Genomic DNA, 14,904 nt, shown 5'->3' with positions numbered 1-14,904 from the left:
TTTTTTTTTTTTTTTTTTGTCCTATGCCATTGGGAGTGAAGTCTGCTGAAGGCAGACTGAATGAAAATTGTTTTGACACCTTTGCTGAAAGAATTTTAAAAGCCTTTTTGTCAGCTGCAATTATACTGTTGGATAAGGAATCCAAAACCAATGGTCTCATTAGTAAGTGTTTCAGTAAAAACTGCCATCCATTGTGACAAGATATATTAGATGTTATAAATTCTCTTGCAGTCAATGATAGCTTTTGTGTATATAAAAATATATTTTCTCCATGCATGCCAAAAATGTCTCACGTTTTAGCTTAGATCATCACAAGTTAAATTAGCAATTAGTTTAATTCTCAGAGATAATTTTTTTCATATGATTGCATTGACAATGATTTTTGTAGATTGAAATAAACTTATTGACATGAATACCAAGTACAGCTGTTCATGCATTTCATATCTATGCAGAAAAAGTATAACAAGGGCAAAACAATTTCTTTTATCTTTATCTTACTCCAATTACTTTTACATCTCCACTTTTGGCAGCATGAGTTGGCTTGTGCTGACCCTCCATACTTGTGTTATCTGATCCACCTGGCCTTACAATCTCCCAAGAGTGATTTCCTTGAATTAATTCGATCTTACATGGGTGATGTGTCTTTGATGTAAACTAATTGCAAGAGARTTTKTTTTTTTTTTACAGAATATGGAATAAATGTAGAGATTTCTACTCTTCTTCTAAGCAACAAGCACATGCCAGAAAAAAAAAGTGCAGTAATTTGCATTTTTAGGTCCCCACCATAGAAAAYATGGAAAATTCTGAACACTGAACCAAGAACACTTTGGGATTTTTTTTTTAAAATATGAGTATTTAGCATGCTACAAAAAAATCACTTAACACCTGATGATGCTGGCTCTTATGAGCTATTAAATGAATAGCATTCTCCAAAACTTCCTCATCTTAACTCTGTGTGACTCAGAGCAAATGCTATACTGCTGTACTTACTCCTATTACAGTATGATTACTGAGAAATCTGTCTTTGGAAACATTTGCCAAATACAAGATTGCAAATAGCATGAAATATAATCATTTGCCTTGAATACACTGCAAATATCTTCACATAGATTACACTAAGTGCAGCAGGTACAATAGTCTGCACCTTGTATGCACATACATCTTATTTCTCGATTGCACATTTTGTCAGCTGGTTGAATGTACCTTCCACAGAGAAGCTGTAGTGCACAGGACTGTCCCAAAGTGAATGCACAGCAAAAATGAATGAAGCAGTCTCCTTTTACACTGAAGACTCCTGCTGATGCCCCATGCGTACTGATAAACTTGGATAAACAGAATTTGTCATGCTATCCCTTTTCTGAAGGCTCTAGAACGCAATGTGTGACTGTCTAATGCTGATTATTGRTAGTGCTTCAGGAGCAAACAAATTCCATCATAGCAGGTGGCATCCCCATGAAAGCCTCATGGGCCACATTTYACCTGGCCTTGCCTGCTGCCCTCTGTCACTTGGCCCAACTGTGTTGTGCCAGAACTTCCACAACCTAKATATGTTGTCACTGTAAATCTCCCACAGACAATCTGGACAGGGACAGCAGGGACAATTGATACATTCATTCCCAAAGTGACATGCTAAACCTGAACCAATTCCCAGAGGCTGAAGGAATCATGACTCTGAAGAAGTGGAAGAAGATAAGAAATGGATAAGAAATGTTGCCAAGGGATGTGCTGTTTCTTTGCAGAATTTTTAAGACAATTGCAAAGGTAGCCAGTCCATAACTTGCATTTTTAGCACTGAGTTTAACCCCTAATTTCTTAGAGGTACTCTCTTGCCCATCTGGTTGGATGTTTCTAACCAGTGTCAGCTGAACTGACATCATGACAAGACAGACAGGTCTATAAACAGACTAAGATAGCAAAGACTGTCAGACAAACCTAGACAGAATTCAAAGTTCTAATGACAAAAAACAGGAGCAGGGGCAGTAGGCAGAATGTTATTGTGATGTGTAGCAGAAGTTACTTCAGTGTTGAGCTCCTATAATTTKTTTTTTCTAATGAAAGCCATTAGTGTAGTTAAAAATGGTGTTTGTGGTCTAGAAGGGTATAAATGAATATGCACAGACACATATTGGGTATGTATCTAACCACCATAGCCAAATTTATAGGTAATAAATGTAACAACTCTTCCATGATSGAGAAATTGACTGCCTCAATGAATATTTGAAATGTCCAGTGTGATTTGCTTTAAGGTGAAGGGAGTAGCCCAAGTACTTTATATTTAAAGCAATGCAAACAGTTCCTGTGCGAAACAAAGCCTCCAGTCTGTTTGGAATCCATTGAGCATCTGATATTGCTTGTTAAAAACTTCACAAAGTGTGCTTTGGTTGGCAGTCCTTTCCCTGCCTATGACAGCATCTGAGTTCTGAAACTAGTATGTATTGAACCTTGATGAAAAGAGAGTTAAGATGGTAATACTTCTTCCACAAGGGCACTTTATTGCACATATAATTTGAAAAGATTTCCTGCTCAAAACTGCTTAGATATGTTACTTTGCTTCCAATTTCCTCTTTAGTTCTAGGAGATACATTACAAGCTTATAAGCCAATRCATGGCCTGGATACATAATAAGTTTCCCATTGCAACTTTAATGATATGTATTTTTCTTCAACAGTCAGCCTTCAAATTACAAATTATGCCCCTTTTGATTAATCCTTTAAACTGCTGAGTTCCTTCTGCCTTCTTGATCTCATTTGGAGTTTGTTGAGCATAAGTGCCATAGGAATATGTCTGCTGAATGTGAATAAGACTKTTACTCTGATTCTGGATCGGGAGCCTCATAATGTTCCAGTGTATGTTTTCCAGCTCACATTTGTGATGTGCAAAATATAAATACTTTAGGAAACCTTGTCATACACCAATCTCTCTGCTGACTACAATGAGGATTCCATCTTTATTGCAGTGTTTTAACTGATATATCTTCACCTCCTTGATTCCATCCATGAAGACATCGTTAATTTTTTTATTTTTTTTTTTTTTTTTTTTTATTCAAGCTCTTGCATTTTAATTTGACTTTGTCTTGAAGGCTTAGAATACAGTTATACTCGCTGAGTCAATGTAATATTTTTTTTCTTTTTTCTTTTTCTTTTTTTATTGTAGTTAATACGCAGTAATAGAACTAATGTCAGTGAATCTTTAATATTTCACTCTTGTTCTGCTTTTATACAATATGTAAAACTGGAATATGGCTAGATCAGGAGATGTCCCAGAAGGACATTACAGAAAACCCACATCCCTTGAAAATCCTGTTCTCGGAAAAGAAGTATTCTCCAGACAAAAGAATACTTCTTCTTGCCAGGAAAGAAGAGAGCTTTGTTCTTTGCCAGGAGAATGGRCTCTCCTTGATAAACTTCCTCTTATATTACCTATGCATAAATAATAACCTGCTTTGATTTTTAATTTATTTCTTTTGTCAGACAAGCTGTGGGATTTGTGTGTGAAAATCTGGTAATAATTAATAACTTCAATACTGATGTGTCATTTTGATTCGTTTCCTTTCTCCTGCACTCAAGGTCTAACAATGCTAACAGAATAGAGAATAACTTTTCCTTCCCACATTCTGTCTTCATGTAGCTTGTAGGAACTGGATGGGTAATAGTTATTGCACCATGTTTGCTGTTTCCAGAATTGAGGTCTGTTTTCATTCCTGGCAGGCCATTTTATGGGAATTTTCATAATTCAAATCCTAATGGATCACTTTCTTCTTCCTCTACTGACATACACCAAAGCAAAAAGATCTTTTAGTTAGTCAAWTTGTCCATTTCCTCTTTAAATTCTAGAATGATCATGAACTTTTCTGTTTTGATATTTAAACCTTTTCTTTTCTTAAGCAAACCCCAATGGCTTTTCAAAGCTATGAAATTCATCCTTGTGATTCAGCTTAATRCTGTTGATTTACTTTAAAACTGTTGTCAGCTTTAGATACATTTTTTCCTGTCTTGTCTGTTCAAATGTTTAAAAAGAACTGGATTTTTAATATAATTTATAATATATAATACATTTCATGAGAAGAACCATCTTGGAAAATTTGAGAATAAGTCTTGAGAAATTAATAGTACTAAGTAAATATTTCAAGAACGTTTTTGCTATCCTAATTTATATCTTTCCCTTACAATGTGGACAAATCTCTAAGATGTAATCTTTAGGCACTACGTTCCTCTGGAAGGTCTCAGACTATCAAAGTTTAAACCCAGACAGCTGCTAAGCCACTTGTTCACTCCCCCTGCCCCTTTCTGGGTGGGAGAGAGAATTGAAAATCTAAAAGTAATAAAATTGTAGTTTGAAATAAAGATGGTTTAATGGGACTGAAAATGTGGAAAATAATAATAATAATAATTAAAAAAATGGAATGTACAAACAAATGATGCAAATGAAAACACTTACCACTCCAGCCTATTGCCAAACTGGCTGCCCAGCCAACTTCCCTCCCATTTTACATCCTGAGAATGGTGCCACGCATTATGGAATATCCCTTTGACCAGTGTGGATCAGCTGGTCCTGGCTGCGTCTCCTCTCAACATTTTGTGTCTCATCAGCTTCTTTCTCAGTTTAAACACAACTTAGCAACCACTAAAACATCAGTGTATTTTCAGAATTATTCTCATATCAGGTCCACAATGCAAGATTATAACAGCTCCTAGCAGAAAAATCAACTCTATTCCAGCAGAAGCCAGGACACAGACTATGCTGTGACCTTCATTTATTCTACTGTTATTTTGAATTAGATCTTGCATTAACTGGGCTAGTAAATAAACAAATTACTCCAGTTTAGAGAAATGGTTATTAAATGTAAAGCCAGGACATAGCAAAATACAAATACTACCACTAGACTGTCTGTTTCTTTAGTGAATTTGTTAAGAAATTTTAATTTCATCCTCTTTCATAGATAAGAACACGTTGCTGGAAATAAGACATTTGCTTAGCTTTATGTAAATACTGTTTGATTAAGTATCCTTCATGAAGTAGTACATTCTAGTGATAAGGTTTGCCCCTGACCTCATCTTTTGGTCCTTAGMACAGGATAAGGATCTACTCTTACTGCTCATGTATGTCTTTTTTGGTTTGCAACCATCATACACAAAGAACAAACCAGCTCAAGTAGTGGTTTCCACCTTTTCTCTGCAGCTTTATGCATTTTACTTTTTTTTTTTTTAAACAAAATAAAAAAAAAAAAAAAGAAAATTTTACAAAGTATATATTTCCTCCTTTCACATTATAGCTATAGTTGTTAAGGGATAATGTGTTTAAGCTGAAAACTCCTAATAACACAGACTTATAATGAAAARCTTGTCAAGTGTTTAATAGTGATACTAAGCGATGATTATGACTTCAAAATGTGATCAAAGAAAATCACAGATACTTTTCCTAGGTCATATACCTCCAAACTACTAAATTGTTAAATTGCTAGCCATTAAGCTCAATCTCATTCCTGTTTCTTTGCACAGAGATAAAAAAAAAAATGGAGCATTTTGATGAACAACTCAATGTCAGAAATACCATCAAAATTCATCTGCACCAGCAATCTGCTTTTCTAGGGACACCTTTTGGTTTTAAAAAGCAGTTATGATTACAGTAATGATTCCAATGTACCTCTGATTCAGAGTTTGCAAAAAGACTTGTATTAAATGTAGTTAACCTGTACTTACTATTTACATCACATTCCCTGTTAAATATTATGAGCAGACATATTCAGTCACAAGCACAGTAAGAGAAAAATATGTTATTTTTCTAAAATAAATACATAATATGTTCTTGCAGAGGACCAGGCTGGGGTAAACATACCTTAAAAACCCTGGATACTGTTTTTTCTACACAGCTMGATCCTCAGCAACTACTGAAGTCAGGAAACAGTGAAGGACCAAAGGAAGAAAACCATTGCACTTGAAGTTGGTATTCCTAGGGCTCGAATTAACCTGGAAAGAGGAATAATGGCTGATGTCTAGYCTACCCTCAGACTGCTGAAGATCTCACTTTAGCATTTGTGACCTACCAAAAGGAGCTATCTGTGATTAAAACTTATTGTTTAAAAGGAGAAAAATGCRCTTTTTGGAAATAAATGGGAGAGGTCTGCAGCAGTGAACAGTGGTCAGAAAATAACTAAATTTTTTACCAGGGTAACTGTAGAAATTKATGCTTTAAAATCTATCTGCTTTCAGTGAGTATCAGTGAAGAAAATGTACTTAATAATTCTATTTGAAGGACTCCCCCTAAACAAGCAAAGACTTTCCTCAACCTATTCCAGGAAGTTTAGGGTGGAGTCACCCCACTTAATGACTTGAATTGCTTCTTTGGGGTTTCAGCCACCCGAGAATCATTACAATGTTCAATGGAGCATCACAGAACCAGAGTCTGAGAATTCCATAAATCAGTGTCAGAACAGAGAACACAGATCTGAAGGGAACAGAAATTTGGCACTTCTTATGCAGATTTAGGCTGCATAAGTAATTTGAGTAGAATAAATTCTTATCAAAATGGAGATTAAATACTCTGCTATGGAAATTCTAGCCTTTATATGTGGCTATAGGTTTCTTAGGACCAGTGTGTATATAATAGAGATATATACCTTATCTATATCATATACATTCCTTTATATATATGAGATATATATATATATACACACACAGAGGCACACATATATACATGCATCAATACCAATGAACAAATGTGATAATGATATACATCTAATGTAAATGCACACACATATACATTTTACACTATGAGAAATTGCTGTATTGGCTAAAATGCCTCTTTGGAGAGATGTTTTATGGAAYGGGTGTGTTGCCACATAAAACTTTGACTAGCATAATTATAATGCATTTCAATATCAAGGCAAGGCATAAATCAACACACTTTGCAGTTTTGCTTTTAAAAAATCCTCTGAAAACCCTCATATATTCAGCTGGTTTTTAAGATATATGAAWGTGTTTAAAAAGCTGTGTTTCACTATTGAAAATGTTGTTGGTAATTCATGGGCCTTAGCAGAGCACACATATTCATCTTGGCAAACCTAAGTGTTCTCACTATTCCTCGTCACCTAAGAAAGAATATAAATTAAACAAAATTTACAGGTGACAAAACATGAGCATGAGGGACTCTGAAGATTTTTTTGTATTTCATGAATATTTCAGTGTTTCTTCAACCTCCAGGTAAGTGCCAAAATTAAAGTACTCCACTGAGTTATATTGTGGAAAAAAAAGTTGAGAAAAATGGTGTGACACATTTGATCTTATCACAGTTATTTGAAGAATGCCCAGATTCTCCATTTTGAGCATCCAGGTGAGAGTTGGGGGACCGGAGCATCTCCACTGTAAATGAAGGGCAGATTCTGGATCCCCTGATGAAACTGAATTGCCACAAGTCTATGGAACCTGATGACACACATCCCAGCGTTTTGAGGGAGCTGGCTGATGTTTCACAGACATTCTCCATTGTATTAAAAAAGTCATGTCAATCAGAGAAAGCYCCCAATTACTGGAAAAAGGGAAATATCATTCTGATTTTTAAAAAGGAAAGAAAGGAATATCCAGGAAACTACAGAACAGTAAGCTTCATCTCCATGCCTGGGAAAATCGTGGAGCAGATCTTCATGGAAACTCCATCAAGCACAAGATAAGGAGGTGATCCTTGGCTTTACCAAGGGCAAATCATGTGCAGCCAATCTGGTGGGCTTGGAATGGTCAACAAGAGGTGATTGGCTGATGTAATCTACCTAGATTTCTGTAAGGCCTTTAACATAGTCCCAAAAATCATCCTTATCTCAAGATTGGAGAGACATCGATTTGAAGGATGGACTGTTCAGTGGTTAAGGAATTGGATGGATGGATGGATGGATGGATGGATGGATGGATGGATGGATGGATGGATGGATGGATGGATGGATGGATGGATGGATACAGAGAGTTGTGGTCAATGGCTCTAGGTCCAGGAGGAGGCTGATGATGAGTGATGTCCCTCAGCACTCTGTGTTGGGACTGGTGCTCTCCGATATCTTCATCAGTGACTCAGGGAGTGGGATGGAGTGCACCCTCAGCCAGTTTGCAGATGGCTCCAGGCTGAGATTTAACACAGCAGATGGAATGCCATCCAAGGTGATCTGAACAAGTTTGAAAAGTGGGCCCCATGAGAACCCAGTGAAGTTCAACAAGTCCAAGTGCAAAATCCCCTGGTGGGGGGCAATCCCAGATATGAGCACAGACTGGGAGAGGATCTCATTGACCATGGAGAGAAGCTCTTCAGAGAAAGACTTGGGAGTTCTCATGGATGAAAARCTGAATGTAAGCCAACAGTCTGGCTCACATTCCAGAAAGCCAGCTGCATCCTGGGCTGCATGAAGAGAGGAGTGGCCAGCAGGTCAAAGGAATAATGAACCATTTCAGGTCAAATCCTCAGGTAGTATAAAATGATTATCTTTATTGAAAAAAAAAAAAAAAAGGAAACAAAACCAACCACTCTATAAATCTCTATAAGTTTTTCATTAACATGAATGTTTTGTTAATCATAACCAGTTCCATAATCTTGATTGTAGGAAAAAGTATACATTTATATAAGTTAGCAAGAGTTATCTGTATCTCAAAAATATAAAAAAAGTATTTAATYATTGTTGTGAGTTAAGTTTTCAGAACAAACTTTGGCTGACTTGTTGAAGAAAACCTTTCGTTTTTCTTTAAAGACCAAATACTATCTAAGATAATGCGGGCAAAAGACCTTTTTATTAATCTCTCAAGCAGCTTGCCTATTTATCCCAGCATCAGACCAAAAGGACATGTCAGATTTCAGATAATCAAAAACTCACACAATGGATGAGATTGGAAGATCACCTTGTCCAACCTCCCTGCTCAATCAGSGACATCCCGACCAGTCCAGTCCAGTTTCCCTGGACTGTGTGCAGAAGCCTCTGAAACATCGATGGCAACTTGTCCTGGACGCAGTGGAAAAAGAGGGTGAACTCTCTAGCACAGTTTAATTCCATACCCTTTTTTGTGCAATTTATAGTAATATTTTTGCTTTTATTGTTAATTTTTCCTATTTTATTGCTGTTTTTTTTATCAAGTAAATAGTTTTTATCTCAAGTGGGGATCTCTGTTTTCCACCTCCCTCTCCCTGGGAGAGGGGTTCGGAAGAGAGCAGTTCCAGGGTCATTTAATTTTCCAGCTGGGTTTTAAACCAGCACAAGACTGCACAAAGTCTCTGGGCAATTTGAGCASAGAGAAGAAGTGTTTTCTGCAGTTCAGGAGGAACCGTCTGTGTTTCAGTTTGTGCCAGTTACCTCTGGCCCTGTCACTTGGCACCACTGAAGAGTTTGGTTCCGTCATCTTTGCATRCACCAATCTGTAATTTATAAACATTGATAAGATCCCTGAGCCTTCTCTTATAGTAGTCCCAGCTCTCTCAGCCTTTCCTCATAAGAAAGATRCTTCAGTCCCTTCATTATCTTTGTGGTCCTTCAYTGGACTCTTTCTAGGATGTCCAAGTTTCCCATGTACTGGGGAGTCCAGAACTGGGTCCAGCAGTCAAGTGTGGCCTCACCAGTGCTGAAGATACATCTGGATGAAGTAAAGATGCATCTGGACATGCCCTGGAGCRTATTAAGATAGAGACATACATAGACAGGATAGTCAACTTGAAAYATCACTACAATATTTGCAAATTTATTAACACAGACATTTGAGAAAGTCTCCTAGATAAGGTTTTAGTTCTAAATATTTATTATTAAATCATTGCTAAATTACTAGAATTGGCATCATAATATTTTTCGCACTCTTGAAGACTAAATCTGGAAGCAGAAAGCTTCAGCTCATTAGTTGGATAAAAACAAAACCATATCAATTTCTCTGAAATTTTGTTTTATTGCCTCTAGATTCTGCTAAAAAATGAAAAGTATTTTACTTTCATATTACATATGAATTGAGAAACCTTAATGTTTTTAATATGTGTACTTAATATTAAGAATTTTTTCTAGACAGTCTTGATTGATCACTATTGTGCAGCCTTGTTTTCTCTTTACACTTCTAGGATTTCTTAAAAGGGGTGAAGATTATGTTTTAAGACAGCTTGGGAACAAGTACAATGCTAAAATGTCATGCATTTCTGATTGTCAGATTCTTTTGCTTTCCTATAGCATATTCTTTGATTGGTCAAAATCAAAATAGAATATAGCACAGAAAGATAAAYCAAACACTGATTCCATCTTGAAATTTTGCCCATAGGGCAAAAAAACCAAAAACTTTGCTTTACAAATTTACTTGTTCTTAGGAGAAATAGCTTTAGGTAACTGCAAGAAGTCACACCCAGGATGTTGCCCTTGTGGACTGTAGGAGTGTTTCTGTTCATGCTCTACCTTCACYTGATGTGCTAATTCAGTGGGGATAGTGTTAGATAGTTTATGCATCGTATGGATCTTTTACATCTTTTAACCCTTCTTACTAACAGAAAAATAGTAATTTTCTCTAAACTGTCAACCATAAATAATTTTTGTGTGATATCTGTAACTTAAAACCCTTTATTTTCACTGAATAATAAGATTACTATTAAAGAAAAACAAACGCTCTTGTTAATTATTTTCAAAACTACTTTGTTTCTTATAAGTTATTTAACATAATGACTAGCATYACTTTAACTAAACAATTTGTCTAAGTCATAGTCCTCAGTTTAGTGGAAGAAAAGGGTCAGTCTTGGTGYTAATTTTTTGCATATCTCTTTATAATTATTCTAGTCTGAAGGGATAATACCACCACATGGAGATGACTGTTGKTCATGGAACAAAGAACACAATTACAAACAATGTTTATAAGAAATAGAAGGAAATTTATTTTGCAATAAAATTTACTTTATATCACAATAATTTTTGAAACTTCAGAAGTTCCTAAGAATTCTTGGCATTGCGCTAACACAGCTCCCTTGGAAGAACCTGTTTGCAACAAAATTCACTGAAATGAWGAGAAGAAAATTTCAGTTACAACCAGCTGTTCCTTCATATTCATCTAATTTATTTATTAAATCCTGCAAACTATTTCTGTAAGTCATTCATTAAAGTGATCAAGAATCTYCAGTTACCTAYGCTTTTGTGAAGAAGCTTTCCTAGTTCTGGTTTAAAGAGGTTATAGCTGCAGATTGTAAAGAAGTGTTAAAATTCCTATCAAAATTATTTCTATTATCATAGTTATCTTTCAAATATTCTGCAGGTTAAAGCAATAAGTAGGTTTAATATGAAGTTTAAATCATGTTACCGTCTTCATGAARTTCTAAGTGCAATCTGTTCAACCAACTCTGATTGTTAATGCCCTCTGACACCTAATTGCATGTTACATACAAACAAATAACCTCATTCACAAGATTAAAAATTAAAAAAATGCATAACCTGAAAGTACCTTTGTGTTTAATCAGAGGTTGATCCATGAATAGTAAGAAGGAATGAAATATAAATTGTTTTTCTGAACAGCYTGCTTGGAAAGTGGCTRCAAACAATAATTGATMACTGGATTGGACTTTGAWCTGTAATACTGACCCTGGTACCAAGGCATTTCGATGCTTGTTATGTGCTTGTGCTTGCTGTCTTTCATTTTTATTTCGATTGCAGCTCTCTGATGGAGGCTTTGTCTCAAGTTTTGCACAACATGGATCAAACCAAGCTCCTGACTGCTTCTGACTGATCTAAGTATGGATCCTAGAAGCAATACCCATTCAGCYATGTCTCCTAGATTAGTCTTAACAYTTTCCAAAAGTTCAGCTCTCTATATAAAAAAAAAAAGTGTACAATGTGTCAGAAGCAGTCCTCTATATCCAGCCAATTTTATACTATATTAAATGACTAAATTTATCTTATAAAAATTGTGCATAATTAAAATACCCTAAATCAGATATCTTTACAAACAATTCCAATAGATATATCTCTGTTGTCTATTTTCCCCACTCGTTTTCCTATTATCTTCACATAACAGACATTCCCGTTTATAACATTCTTGTATACCTTCAGACATCAAAAAAAATGGGAGGCAGTATCAGTGTAATAATATTTTAAAATTCAGTTTGAATTGCAACATCCCTGGTAAATTACTAGTGGCAAGTGTTGGAGGCTGGAGGAAACAATCTGGAGGGACAGAGTTCCTTATAGGCCTGCAGGATGGCTTTGTTCTTAATCCTCTTGCTCTTCGATACAGAATCACAAGAGAAATTTCCTTATATTCTTTAATATAGTTATGATTTTTAATCAACCTGATGAAAAATATTATAGCACTACCATTTTTTGAGACAGATTGTCAAAATAATTCTAAAGTCTCATTGTCTGCATTAAGAAGGTCATTTTGACATCACTAAAACCAAAAGGAATAAAAGACCTGATGATCAAGTCCTAATTCTAGTGGAAAATAATAAAAAGCCCCCCCCAAAAATGAACAAGAAAAAATGAAACAAAAACCCAACCTACATGTTCTATAACATGATTCTTTTGATTTCTAATTTAAACCACAAACCTTTAAATATTATCTACTTTTTACTTACCATTTATATTTCTGGATTTCATTTTTCATACAATTCATTTGGAAATGTTATTAGCAMCTGATGATAAAGGCTAAATACAGAGGATAAAGAATAATTGACAACGTTTAAAGTAAAMAGATACATCCCTTTCCTCTGAGGAATCCGCTTCTGCAGTGAATACTGATACATCTTTTGACATTGAAAGTGATGAGTTAGGTGTAATTTCAGATCAAGACAGCAGRTTACAAGGTCAAAACTATCCACTTGAGATAAATCTTATGTCACTATGTAGAACTTAAAACCCTTGATATAGAAATTCAGTAACAGAATAAGCAGAGAACTACTGCTCTTTTCCTTTTTAAATTAACATCTGAGAGAGGTGATAGYTATGATTTAACTTGAGACAGAAGGTAATAATAAAATAGGAAAGCCAAGCTGGGGTTCTTGTAGTGCCTCTGGATCCCAATCCATTTAAAGGAAGCTTTCTGAGTAGACACACATGCTAAAAGCAAATGCTCCATGAAGTGTTCCCAGTGGTCTTGAACATGGTCACAGCCTCACACAAGGATCACACTGATTTATGGTCRGACTGGACACCTTTGCTGTTCCTTGCCATGGAGAAAAGTTTGATAGCTTGCCCTGAGGGCAGGAAAAAAGAAACTACAAAGAGAAGAATACTCTTAGCAGCTCCAGTAGGAATGATCAGTCCCACTCCCATTCTCTGTAATAACTGTCTRTGGAAGTCTCCCAGTATCCACCAGCTTGTGGTGTATCTGCTTCTGCAGGATTTTGAATACTATTTTCTTGGTCAGCATTTTTTACAAGAAAAAGTATAAAACCACAATTTTTTTTTTAATATACCTATGAAAATAATTAATCTTCAGAATGTCTGTAACAACATCTGCTATAGATTTCTTTCTGAAAATATAAATATCAGATTCTCACTGTTCTTTTTGTAACCAAGGGGCTCAGATGCATTGTACTCCCATTAAGGAGAAATCAGATTTCACACCAATAAGTGYAGACAGAGAAAAACCTGCAAGACCAAAAATTGTATCTGCAGCTATACAACTACTGAAGAATTTCTCAAAGAGATGGTGAGATATATTTCCCAGGTAAGAAAARGATGTTTTTTTTTCTCTATAAATAAATCTCAAAAAGCAGGCCAGAAAACCCACAGTTGAAAAACTAAACAAAAAAATTTCATAAAACCATGGTATATAATAACTGTATGTCAGTGCACTGCTGCATTCAATAACACAAAAAGAATTTCTAGCAAAATCTGTACAAGAGTTTCAGTAGTCCAAYCACGTGACCATTAAAAGAGGGAAAGAAACACAGCAATCATATTTCACAAGGGTCTCAAATTCAGATTCTGAAGCCAGAATCATCAGTAATGAACTACACTGGCACGTCACCCACTATCTGCATTATACTCAGTCCTGACAGGAAATGAAACATGTTTAAAATATTTGTCCTTAAGTTGAAACCATGAGGAAGCAACATAACAAAGCTATTCTGGTATGAAATATGTGAGAAACTGTCTTTAGAGTGATCTCACAGAACAAGCAATATAAAAGATTTTTTGTTCAAAATTATCATCTCAATATAAATAKAAAAATTAGAATTAAGAAATGCTAAATAATTAACATTTAAACATTGTTTAATCACTGAAATCCACCAAGYCCGGCAGCAAAATCTTCTAGTGCTGAGGTGGAGATTTGGCCCCAAACTGGAGACGCCTGAAAAAGCAATAGTTATGTAACTATGGAAATTTAAATTGGCCACTGAGACCAGCATACTTTATTTAGCTCAGATCTAGACTTGCTTGCTGAGTCTGCCAGTCACAGTGCTAGTTAAAATCAACCAGAGTTTTAACTGTTAAATTATCCTTATTCTTATTAGTTCTCTGATCCTTGTTAGTTGTGTTCTCCTTACTACTCACATCTGCATTAAGAAACATCTTTAGGTTTTAAATCTTTGATCTATTTGGATTTACAGTCATTTGCAACTCCCCTGATAATTTCTTCTCTCTTTTGTAGCTTCCAGTGGAGGCAATCCAGTAGAGTTTGCCTTAGGACAGGTAAAGTTTCATTTTTGTCGTAGAAAGCAAGCACGCTTGCCTGGTGGTTTCTGAAGGTAAAGAGAGTTATAAACAAGAGACTGAAATCATTTTTTTGCAATGGCTAGGGAAATCAGATGCAATGTAGGAGTACTCTCTTTTTGTTGGATTTCTACTTTTCTATCTAGGGTTCGCCACTAAACAACAACTACAAAAAAAAACCAAAAAAACAAAAAAACAAAAAAACAGAGCTTTTACTGTTTCTTAGTAATAACGACATTGACAGGGTCTTTCCACACCAAGTCTCAGGGTAT

The sequence above is a fragment of the Malurus melanocephalus genome, unplaced genomic scaffold, assembly GCF_030028575.1.
Source record: "Malurus melanocephalus ecotype Western Australia unplaced genomic scaffold, MMel_1.1 scaffold_223, whole genome shotgun sequence".
NCBI lineage: Eukaryota > Metazoa > Chordata > Aves > Passeriformes > Maluridae > Malurus > Malurus melanocephalus.
This window is presented reverse-complemented; position numbering follows the sequence as displayed.